Genomic DNA, 12,106 nt, shown 5'->3' with positions numbered 1-12,106 from the left:
CAATTTACAAATTTTCTTATTATCTTAAAAAGATGAAATGCACAAAATAGTAATGTAAAAAATGTACGAATAGTTTTAAAGGTTTTAAGTAATTTTGATTGGTGATTTGACAACCCAAAATTATTTGGTTTTTATGTACACTTTATTATCAATATTAAAAAAAAATTTTCTTCGTTTAGTTTATGAATAATATATTATAACATTAGAAAAACGTCAATTGAGAAGAAAAGTTTAAATAAACTTTACAGAGTATACATTACCTCATTGAACTCTGAAAAGGTTACGGTTTAAAATGATACATATTTTATCAATTTGACTTCAAATTAAGTGGAGACGAGTTTTATGATTTATTAATCAAAAATTGAAATTTGCTTAAATAAACCATTTACTTCTAAAAATAATAGTTACAATACGTTTTTCTATGACACTCTCTTGAATAAAAAGTAAAATAAAACTGTATGTGTAATGAATAGTGTTTGGTAAGGAAGTAATTTACATTTCCTTAACTGTTAAAAAATTTGCAACTAACGGGTAAATTTTATTTTTAATTTTTGTTAAAATTTTGTACCATGTTAAGACTCAGTATGCCTATGTAGGTATGCTGTCAACTGTGATTGAAATCGTTTTTGTATTTTTTAATATATAAATTATGTTTTCGAACTCAAAAAATCTCATTACTTGTTTCATAAAACAATGTTATAAGATTAACCAGACGTTTTGAGAAAAGGGAGAGCTGTTTTGACACAAGGTAGAGTTATTTTGAGACAAAGGAGCGTTTTTATAAGACAAGGGAGTGTTATTTGAGACAAGCGAGCGTTGTTTGAGACAAAGTTCCTTTGTCTCAAATAACGCTCATCTTTTTAAAATAATAAGAAAACTAGTAAATTGTGTGATAAAGCTTTAATTTGAGACTAGAGGCCCGATGGGAAATGATCTTTCTTTTTTCACGTAATTTTTAAATTGTTTACATTATAAGAAGTTCAATTTTGATGTATTGGTATTAGATCTAACATATTTATGATAATAATTGGACTTATAATACTTCGATTTTAATAAGATATATCGCTGTCTAGATAACACAGTTTTGTAGCTATCGATATTACTACGATATACCGTCGTATATACATATTACTACGATATACCGTCAACTACATATCGTAGCATTGAAGCTAGCTACAACATAACAAAAAACCGGTAGTTTGTTGATTGCAATATATCTCAGCTTTGTAGCTTTTTTACTACGAAATATCAATAGCTATAGATTGTAGGTATTTAGATAAATACAACATAATGACAAATCGAAAGCTATTTGATAGCTACATATCGTTTCTTTTAAGCTAGTGATATTGTTACAATATATATTTGATAGACACATATAGTAGTTTTATAACTATCAACATGGTTAATTTATATAAAACTAGCATAATGAAAAGAGAAAAAATAAAGCAAAGAAAAAAATTGTTAAAGGCCAGTTGCAAAACAGAAATCAAAAAATTGTGTTCTAATCCTGCCATTAAGTCACCGTTTATTTAACTTTTTCACACAAACTTTATCCTTTAGCTTGCTCCTTTAACTAATGTTTGTTCAGTTTTTTACATCGCAGTTAAACATTGCAATGCTAACTGGCAAAATGAAACATCACAGCGTGTGGTTTTTAATAAAGATCAGTGCGTAATTTTTTAAATTTAACTTAAACAACAAGACTACAAAAAATTTTAAGAATTTTTATCTACTAAATACTTAGTTATCATTTAAAAACGTTTTTGTTTATGGCTCAAGACTTGTGTTACTTTCACATTTCCCATAATTCCTTTTTCTTGATTAAATAAGAATTTATGAAAAACCTAATGCAAATATTTGCAAATCAAAACATCTTTATTGTGCCTCATTACCAGAGACCACTATCCATCAAAACAAACATCTATCAAACACCATATTCCTTACCGCGCCAAAAGTGGATGTACTAGAGTTTTTTATCTCTTAATTTTTTATATTCTAGTTTACTCAATTAATAAAAACTGTATTTGAGTTAAACTTACTCAATCAAAAATGCATTTTTATTTTTTCAAGATTATCCTTTTACAATAAAACAATTTTACAATAACACTATCTATCTCTGACTTAAAAAAAACTTAAACTCAACTCCAGCTCTCCGCCTTTTTTTTCTAAATCTGGTTATTCAAGTGAACCAAAAAACTTGTAGTTGTCTTTTGAAAAACTTTTTCCCCTCATTTTTTTAAGTGAATGCGAACGAGGATTTTCATAGATAAATTTCATCGTCACGGCAACAAAAGCATCATTAATGATCAAAATGGTTTCATCACTGTTATTTGTCTTATTAGCAGAATCGCCATTAACACGCTAAGATCTTTCAAAATTTGTTAATTTATGGTTACTTTGGGTAGGCTTTTTCATTTAAGATCTTAGCGCATTTAAGATTTTGGCGCATTTAAAATGTGCAATTACCGCATTTAGGATCTTGGCGTCCGGTACAAATTAAATTGTTCACCGCCTCTCCCTCTAGGACGCACAGTGAAGCGAAATGATCAAAAAGCTGCCAAAACTCAAAATGTTGTAAAGTAATAAACGTTTTTATTAAATTATTGTTCCAAATCAAAAACAAACTTAAAAAGTGGGTAATTAAAAACTTTTCAAGTTGTAGACCCTCCCCTTACCCCCTTCTTCCCTCCCCTCCTCCCTTGAATTTTCAATGCAATTTTTTTTAATTTTTAGATTCTAGAAATTATTCTAAAAATATTTTCTAAGTAAAAAAAAATATTTACCTTATTTATTAAGCATTAATATGTAATTCCTGATTATATATACAGATAAGTGAATTTTTACATGAAAAAGTTTAAACTTGAAAAGATAACATTTATTAAGAAAAAAAATAACTATTCATCTCCTCTGAGGAGGTCCTGTACGTCAGGATCAAGGTTAGGACCAGAAGATGTCTTGGGGTTCCTGAAAGCAATCAAAGAGATGACAGGGTCGCTTCTTATTAGTAAATAATGGAATTGGTTCTGCATCGTATTAATTCTAGATATTTTGCATGTGTGATTGAGTCTTGCATTTCATATGACCTTATTTTGTGCTTCCTGAGCCTCCTCCGAATACGCTCCAATGGGAATATCCAAATGCTCAGCAATTAAAAATCCATGTTCCAGAACCTTATGAAGTGTAGGTGGCATAATGTACCAAGGATAGGTTTCCACTATCAGCTCTGAAGTTTTATAACAGTATGCTTTAAAAGCATCCAAGTTCAGGTGAAATCCACTGCAAACGGCATTCAATATGTTTTTTAGTTTTAAAATGATGTCCAAACTAACTCCTGTTATTTCAGAGAAAGATTCTGCTGCTAGAAATGCCTTCCTTGCAGTGTTTCCTTTATTTGTATTTCCAAATTCCTGCTTAGGAGTATCAACTACTAAGCCTAACACCTCTCTAAACTTTCTTTTGATTTCTTTTTTTCAAGATTTTAAAGATAATTTATCTTCTGAAGATCGGGACTGGTATATTTTAATATCCATTTTATATCCCAAGTGTAGAATGAATTCAAAAATTCGTATCCAACAGTGCAGTGTGGATAATCCTAAAGCTATAGCTTGCTTATTGCAAACTTTTTCTCTAATTATATCCAGCTTGTTCATTTCACTAGGCTCGGCAGAACAAACATTGCATGATTGAGTTGAGTTTGTATCTTTTATAGCATTCACTACCTTGCCGTCCAACATGGTTATCTCAATTTTTTTTTTTTTTTTGCTTTCTGGTTAGAGAAGGGGATTTCAAGTTCAAAATCTTGAAGACTTTCTATTTGCTTCCTAACATCTAATTCTCCAGCTCTTGTTGACTCTTTTGTTTCCTTTTTGGTATTGCAGGTGAAGAGGCCTGCAAAAGTGGGGGCTTGAAGGCATTGGGTTTGACCATACAGTGATGGCCCCTATTTCCAGTTTCAACGGAACAATTGCAGTTTGGAACAAGGATTTTTCGTTTTCAACTCCTGTTAAAAGATCTGTGTCATCAAACCTTTGATTGTAAATACACGCCGCGGCCGTGGCGCAGTGATTAGAGCACTTGCTTTATAAGCAGGAGATCCAGGTTCGAAACGAGCTCTGGATATATTTTCGCGTCACGGTAGGGAAGGAGGCGTGAACTTCCTGGTTAAATGCGCTTCCACGGTGCTCTGTGACAAGACCATTAGAACTTCTTGGGGAACCTTAAAAAAAAAAAAAAAAAAAAATACTTTGAGATGAGGCTCTATCCATTCCAGTTTTCATATAGAATTTTCCAGTTGTTTCCGATCCATCTAGAAACTCTGTATTAGATATGTTTATAATTCTTGATAAAGTGTGGTTCATCATTGACTTAACATAACATTCGGCAGATGTTTCTAAAATTTCCAAATTTTCTGGAAATATTTTACACAGATGAATATTTTACAATGATTATTATATTTATGGGGGGAATATTTTACACAGGTTTTTATTTTTTATACTTATGCCCATAAATCTATTTCGGGCAATTTGGGGCAGCTGATTTTTTTTTTTAGTTATCCATGATAACATCCCATAGTATAAAAAAGGTATTTTAGGGTGGAACTCTGCGGAACTTTTGAGATATACTATTTTCAAAAACAATATTTATCGGAAAATTTATATTTTCACCTAATGTTTTAATTACTCATTTTGCAAAAGTTATATTCAATATTTTAAGCTTTTTACTTTTGAAAAAGATAAAAGAATGCCTAAATAAAGCTTTATGATAAAAAAAAATTAAAAAATCGTCTAAATGAGTAAAAAAAAATAAAAGTTAGAAAAGTATAAAAATTTGTCGAATTTTAGTGAATTTTTTTTACCTTCTACTAGGTAGGAAAAAATGCTTCTCTGACTAGGATAGTAGACATGAGAGAACCAAAATGTATATTTTTCTTATCATTTGATATTTTTTCTAATAAGTTGTAAAAAAAAATTAATGAAAATGGTGTATAAAAAAAATTCCACTTATGGCCACTTTTTGAGCTTTTCGCTTCATAGTGGGACGTATACTAGGGAGATATTTTAAAGGTATTGTTCCTCTCCCCACCCCGTGAAATTATAAAAAAAAACTCTTTAATAAAATTACTATAAAATTTTATAAAACAGGAATAAATTAATAAAACAAAAAAAAATTATGAACACTTCATTCTACTATTAATAATAATATTAAAACAACTCTAGTACTCAAAATATTTAAAAGTTTATAAATATTTAAAAGTATTATTGCATCAACTCAAATAAAAATAAAAATGCATTAAACAAATTTGTTGAACTAAAACTCATATTAACACTTTTATATTTTTTGTAAAAAAACTCTTCGTTTATATCGTTGTAAACTTCTTTGGATGTTATATCTGCTTCTATACTCGTGCTAAGCTATTAACTTTCTCTTCCAGAACAAGGTTTATGTAATTTTTTCAATGTTGAAAACAAACGTTCTGTAGAACAATTATTTTTAAGTGTATATAATCAAATTCTTAGTGCTATTTCTACTTATGAATAAATACTTGTAAAATTATTTTATTCTATAAACGTACACATTTGTTCAATTGTTTTGGGAGCATCAGTACCAATGATTTTTAGATGACCTCTAAAATGAAGTTATTCAATAGAAAAAGAGAGTCCGAGATCAGTATAATATCTATCCCTAGTATGATACTCTTTTTGAAGTATATTGACACTCTTGTAGACTTCAGCTGTTGACAATGATGTCAATTGGAAAAACAATTTATATTTTTAAGTAGGCTATTATAAGATTGTTTTCTTTTTTCTAGTTCAGATATCGGCTTATCCAAAGAATTGTAGCATCTATAAACTTTAAAAGCGTTTTTTATTTGTATTTTCAGTTAATTTTCGCTGAACTTTGCTCTTTTTAATCATATTTTATTTTCAAATTCTTTTCACATTTTTTAATTGCAGATAATTTAAAATATTTATATGTTTCATCAGAACGAAAATCAATTAGACAAACAATTAGCGAATCATACAGCTCTGCTACAATACTTATGTCAATGTTTACAGACTATAATTTTTTGCTAATTAAATGAAATCTTTGCAGCACTTGTACACAAAATGCTTGTACCTAAAATGCAGCACTTGTACACAAAAACTTGTACCTAAAATGCTTTGCAGCACTTGTACACAAAAGTACTGATAAAAATAAAGACGAGTTAAAGGTTTTATTCCTTTTGCTTTACAACAAGCTAATTCTCATTTTCATCATTTGCTATCTTGTCAAAAGATAAATTATACTATATGGTTATATAAATTACAACTCATATTGTAATACAGGGTGTTCTGAAATGGTTGACCCCATTCTAAATACCCATATCTCGGAAAATACTTTATGTTGTAGGTCATAAGTTTTATTGCTTAAAGTAACAAAGAAAAGTACAAATATTTGTTGGTTCTATGACATATATTCATTAATGTACAACATGAACGCCAACTGTGTCTCTGCAAACGTCGAGTCGGTATTCGAGCTCGTGCCAAACTCGCTGTAGCATGTCTTCGGTAACAGTTTCCAGTGCAGCTGTAATTCTCTGTTTCAGTTCTTCAATGTTAGCTGGAAGAAGAGGAACGAAGACTAGTCCTTTCACATAACAACAGAGGAAAAAGTCACACGGAGAAAGGTCGGGTGATCATGGTGGCCATTTCAGAGGCAAATCATCTTCTTCAGTATCTCGACCAATCCATCTTTCTGGCAGAACCTCATTGAAGTAGGCTCGTACAGTGAGCTTCCAGTGAGGTGAAACCTCATCCTGCATAAAAATGAAACTTTCGTCTTCATTTTCTATGAGTTGATCAATTAGCCAATTTTGAAGCATTTGAAGATAAACATCTCCGTTCACATTTCCTTCGAAGAAAATTAGGTATGCATAAGCAGCCCTTTTCTTGAAATATTTGGTGCCAAGTCCTAATTTGTTTTGTAGTTGTTACCTTCTCTGCAATTTTTGTGAAGAAAGCACGCTGCACTGTTTTTGGTGACTGAGTCCAAGCATACTCTAACACGCAAAATGCCTCTTCTTTTGAAGTGAGCAGCATTTCTTAACCTGAAAAGATAGAAATGCCAAACGTTACACACATAAAATTGAAACGTTTCTATGCGAGCTGTGAAAATTTGAGGTCATTCCAATAAAAATTTGTCAAAATTATTGGGCAACGAAATGGGGTCAACCATTTCGGAACATCCTGTAAATTAAATTATAAAAATTATAACTCATACATGGCCTACTTTATTTATACGGCCGGATATTTTGCATTTTGAAGAAAAAAATAGAAGGCCAGTTTTCTCAAAAAGTGTTTTTAAAGAAGCAGCTTTGGAAGTTCAAAAAGATGGTTAACAAATGTTGCGTTGTAAATTGTCGTTTAAATTATCATAATTATGGTGAAGTATCTACAGTAGTATTTTGGTTTCCAAAAACTGTAAAGTTAAAAAAAAATTGGATTAAATTTGTAAATAGAAAAGATTGACACCTACTAATACTTCCGTTATATGCATCAAACACTTTGAAAAAAAATATTTTAAGAAAGGTAACACGAATCAACGTTTTAGATTAATAAAAAAACTAAAGCCTATTCCAACTATTTTTGATTGCACAAATTTGACAGAAGAAGGTTCACCACAATTTATAAAATCTTCTAATACATTAAGAAAATCACCAACTAAAAGAATATTTCAGCCAGATCAATATGAACAGTTTTTATTGAATGATTTGATTAGTAGCTTTGACCATATTACTGAAAGTCTTGCTCCAGATGGTTTTTCATTCTTGAAGTATCATGATCATGTAATTTTTTATAAATTGAGTCATAGTATTCCAGAAGTTACAGAGTGCATTTGTGTAAACAATGAGATGCATGTTAAATTATTTCACAAAGGTTCACCTCTGCCATCGCCTCAGACTGAGGCAATGGCAGAGGTGAACCTTTGTGACCACTGAAGCTCAGTGGTTTCATCAAGGAAGAGATTGTCGTTTATCTTGTAAAAGTATGCTTTATAATTTTCCTATCTACATTAAATCACAAGCCGAACAATTTTCATCTGTATTGACTGAATTACAGCAAATTGAATACTTATGAAAAAACCTATTTATTCAGCCAATATTATAAAGTATTCACTGATATTACGATATACTTCTATGCAGTCATACCAAATTTTGCGTGAAGAATTGCCTTTACCATCATTATCATTACTTAAAAAAATAACTAGTGGAAATATTGATGCTCTATGTTGTGCAAAACGTTTAAAATTAGAGGGTAAGATATCTCAAGACATATGCTTGATTTTTGATGAAATGTACTTGCAAAAATGTGAGGAGTATTTTGCTGGAGAGATGATTGGTAGAGATGAGTCTGGAGATATGTATAAAGGAATAGTTTGTTTTATGATAGTTGGCCTGAAACAAAATATTCCATATGTGATTAAAACGTCTCCTGAAAAAACAATCAATGCTGAATAGTTGAAAGAAGAAATTTTTGAATGTCTTTGTATCTTAACTGAATGTGAATTTAATGTTCGAGTTATTGCGTGTGACAACCATTCCTCTAATGTTTCTTGTTTTAAAAAAATTCTTAGTGCATTGAATCAACAAGCCGAAGATTTGTTTTTTATTTACAATCTAAAAAAAATTTACCTTTGTTTTGATGTTATACAACTTATTAAAAAAAAAAGAAATAATTTGTTAAATTGCAAAAGATTTTTATTTCCAGATTTTAACTTTAATGGATTTAAAAAAAGAAATTTTCAAAATAAAGAAATTTAATTTACGTGCACGACAAGCTTTAGAATATTTTTTTAAACCACTTCTATGACTCTATTCAGACTTTTTCTTGTCCTATGCATGAGAAAACTGGGATAAAACTTGCTGGAAGAATTGTTATCAACATTTTTCTTAATAATAAAAAAATTATCTCTACCAGCGAAGTAGCTGTTGATCATGTAAAATCTTTTAAAAGAGAAAATTTGAGAAAGTTTAATAAATTATTTATAATATAATTATTTTATTTTTTAATGAAAAAAGAAAAATATTTTAATATTTTTTATGACTGTTCTTGTTTCTTACATTGTTTTTACTAATTCTAAATTTTAAAATAAAGACTCTTTTTATTTATTTATTTCTTAAGAAATGTTCGTTTATTATCTAAAATTATGGAATATATACTACTTTAGTGGACTTTTTAAATTTAGAAAGTAAAATAATTTAGAAAATGTTCAAAACGTATTAAGTTTTTGAAACATTGCGATTTTAAAAACTGGCCTTTTATTTTTTTCTTCAAAATGCAAAATATCCGGCCGTATAAATAAAGTAGGCCATGACTCATATTATAATAAATTAATATTCTTTAGAAATCAATTCATTATTAATAATAAGTAATATTATAACATGCGCGTTATATTTAAGGTTAAAAAGATTTTAAGTGATTAAATTATTTGTTTTTCTTTTCATGATTATCATTAAACACTTTGTACCTCTTTACTTCCGCTCCTCTTAATTATTCAGCCCCCTCCCCCCAAATATTTGCTGCCCGGTACAATTGTACCCGTTGTACCCCTCTAAATGCGGCTCTGCTTACAGGTAACGCCTTAAGATATTTTTTTTCAGTTTAAAATATTAGTTGTGATGCACAGTTATATAAGTTATGATACATAATAACATAGAAGACTTTTACAAAATATGTAATTGAGCGTATTAATGATATATTGCTAGGTTTTCGAAAAAAGATTATAAGGATCTTATCATTGAAATCTTAAAAGGTAAACATGTTTGGTTATAATATATAGATATATTGAAAAATTAACATAATGCAAATAAAAAACATAATATATGACTATGCTCTGTGAGTTGTAGCATTATCTTGCTGGAAGATAAAATTCAAGTTAACAAATTTTCATGAAGTTTCATTTAAATAATCCTCCAACAAATTTCTATATCCTTCAGCATTTAATTTAGTAGTAATAGATTAAACCATCTTCAACAAAAAATACCGAACGCACCCTAAATTACTCATTACTAGCCCATTAAAGATATATATTAATTATACTTATATCACTATTTATGTCCCAGTATAACTCCGTAAAAAGTTACGCGTGGTTTCTGCTGCATATTTAACCCCCCCCCCTTCCACACACACACACACACACACACACACACACACACACACACACACACACACACACACACACACACACACACACACACACACACACACACACACACACACACACACACACAAAAACAACAAAAAAACATGCGTCAATAGGGTCTTAATTCTGTGAAATTAATTATTACTATTTACCCAAACTCCAATTAGAATATTAAGTTCCTATTAATGGTTTCGCTATTACAGAAAGTACCGTACTATACTGATTTTGCGTAACGAATGTGAAACCAGTTATAAAAACACGCAGAGTTTTAAAGTTGACATTAAAACCTCATAAAACACCAGTAAAACCTGTGAAATCAACGTATTTTTGATTTACGCCAGGATCGTGACAAACACGTGTTTATAGTAGTTTAATTCAGAAAGTAAACCAAATATGCTGGCTGGGAACTAATACAAAATATAATTTTGTAAATCTTTGTCATGCTTGTATTCCAAATAATGTTATATAAAATATTTAAAATATTTTATATAATGTAATTATTATATTATAAACCATTATTTAAACTAAAAGTTCAAAATTTAAAAGTTTTTATATTGACTAAAATTACAAATTCTCATTATTATATTATAAATTTTATATAAATTTATTATTATTAAATAATTTATTATTTAACATATTACCATCCATGAATAAGTATTCAGTTACCATAGCAATCGGTATTGTTTTAACAGCAATGGGTATTGATCATCTGTTGAGCATAGGTTGTTAACGGCAATTACATGAAACTTACAACATACAATACTATCATAAAGTTCTGGATATAAATATACTTGATATTTATTCAACAAATTTATCGCTGTTAAATTTGTTTGCTGAATACCAAAAGTATTCAACAAACAAAATAACAAAGAATAATAAACAAAAAAAACTTTAATATAGTAAGATCAGTAAACAAACAGGAGATAAAGGAACTCAGAAAACTAAGTTAGGACAATGAGTTTTTAACAAAAAAAACACACAATATTTTATATTTTCCAGCTGGCATCAAATACAACTTTTTTTCATCTAGAAGAATAATTTTTTTGTATCAAATTGCATTTACAAACATAATCATTAGTTTAAACTTTTCGTTAAATTTTGTCGCATCGTGTAATATTGAAATAATCTTAATTCTGACTACCCTCAAAGATTTAGGAGTACATGACTACCTGACTACCTAACTACCCGGCTGTCTGACTATCTGACTACCTGACTACCTGACTACCCCTAAAAGTAATCTTTTACTTTATTAGATATAACTAGACTAAAAAACTAAAATTAGTCGCAAATATCTTCTTTTCATCATCTTTAAAATACTTATCTCCAAAAAAAAAACGCCCATTTAGCGAGGAATTTAAGGCCTCGTTCCCTACCAATGTTGCATAGAGCTAGAGCCGACATCACGAACTCCTTTGTTGAGCCAGAAATCTAACCATCGATTTTTTTAATCGCTGCATTTAATAAGGTTTTGTAAGTTCTTGAAGTTCGAGCACCACTTTTTTCTTCGTTCTTTAATCTGAAAAAAAACAACTGACAAGAAGATATAAATGATACAATAGATTTCCACCCACTAGGATTTCCACCCACAAGGATTTTCACCCACAGTTCTTTGTTACACTATTACAATCAATAAAATTTTATTTAATTTATTATAATTTATCTAAAAAAATTGATTATCAATAATGAATCCAAAATGATCATTTACGATAGTTGGTTACATAGATTAGTTTTATCAAATATTAATGGAAAAAGATTTTTTTATTTAAATTAGGTAGCACAAACTTACATTAAAAATTTATGAAAATTTCGCAAAATGTCGATTGTTTTTTTTTCTTGAAAATCTTTTCACGTTATTTTGCAAAATTATTTTTTATTGTATACGTAAAATGTTCATAATTTGTTACTTTTTAAAATATAAAAGTAT

At 29.3% G+C, this 12,106-nt stretch overlaps 1 protein-coding gene and 1 long non-coding RNA gene across 3 annotated transcripts in view; one reads left to right on the top strand and one right to left on the bottom strand.

Annotated features, from left to right (window-relative positions):
• The first annotated feature begins 402 nt into the window (after positions 1-402).
• LOC100205548 (protein turtle) overlaps positions 403-12,106 on the top strand; it is a 54,288-nt gene continuing 42,584 nt past the window's right edge. The window contains exon 1 of one of the 2 annotated variants that reach the window (XM_065788045.1): positions 403-531. The gene's annotated coding sequence lies outside the window, so the exon portion shown is untranslated. Of the gene's footprint in view, positions 532-9,745; positions 9,793-12,106 lie in introns of those variants that run through there. The other variant, XM_065788046.1, reaches the window with a different exon arrangement.
• On the bottom strand, positions 6,435-10,949 carry LOC136075315 (uncharacterized). The gene is made up of 2 exons (XR_010635829.1): positions 10,824-10,949; positions 6,435-7,087 (listed from the first exon to the last, which is right to left on the bottom strand). It is a non-coding gene; the product is annotated as an uncharacterized LOC136075315 (long non-coding RNA).

This window comes from Hydra vulgaris, chromosome 01 (assembly GCF_038396675.1).
Source record: "Hydra vulgaris chromosome 01, alternate assembly HydraT2T_AEP".
NCBI classification, from domain to species: domain Eukaryota; kingdom Metazoa; phylum Cnidaria; class Hydrozoa; order Anthoathecata; family Hydridae; genus Hydra; species Hydra vulgaris.
This window is presented reverse-complemented; position numbering and strand designations above follow the sequence as displayed.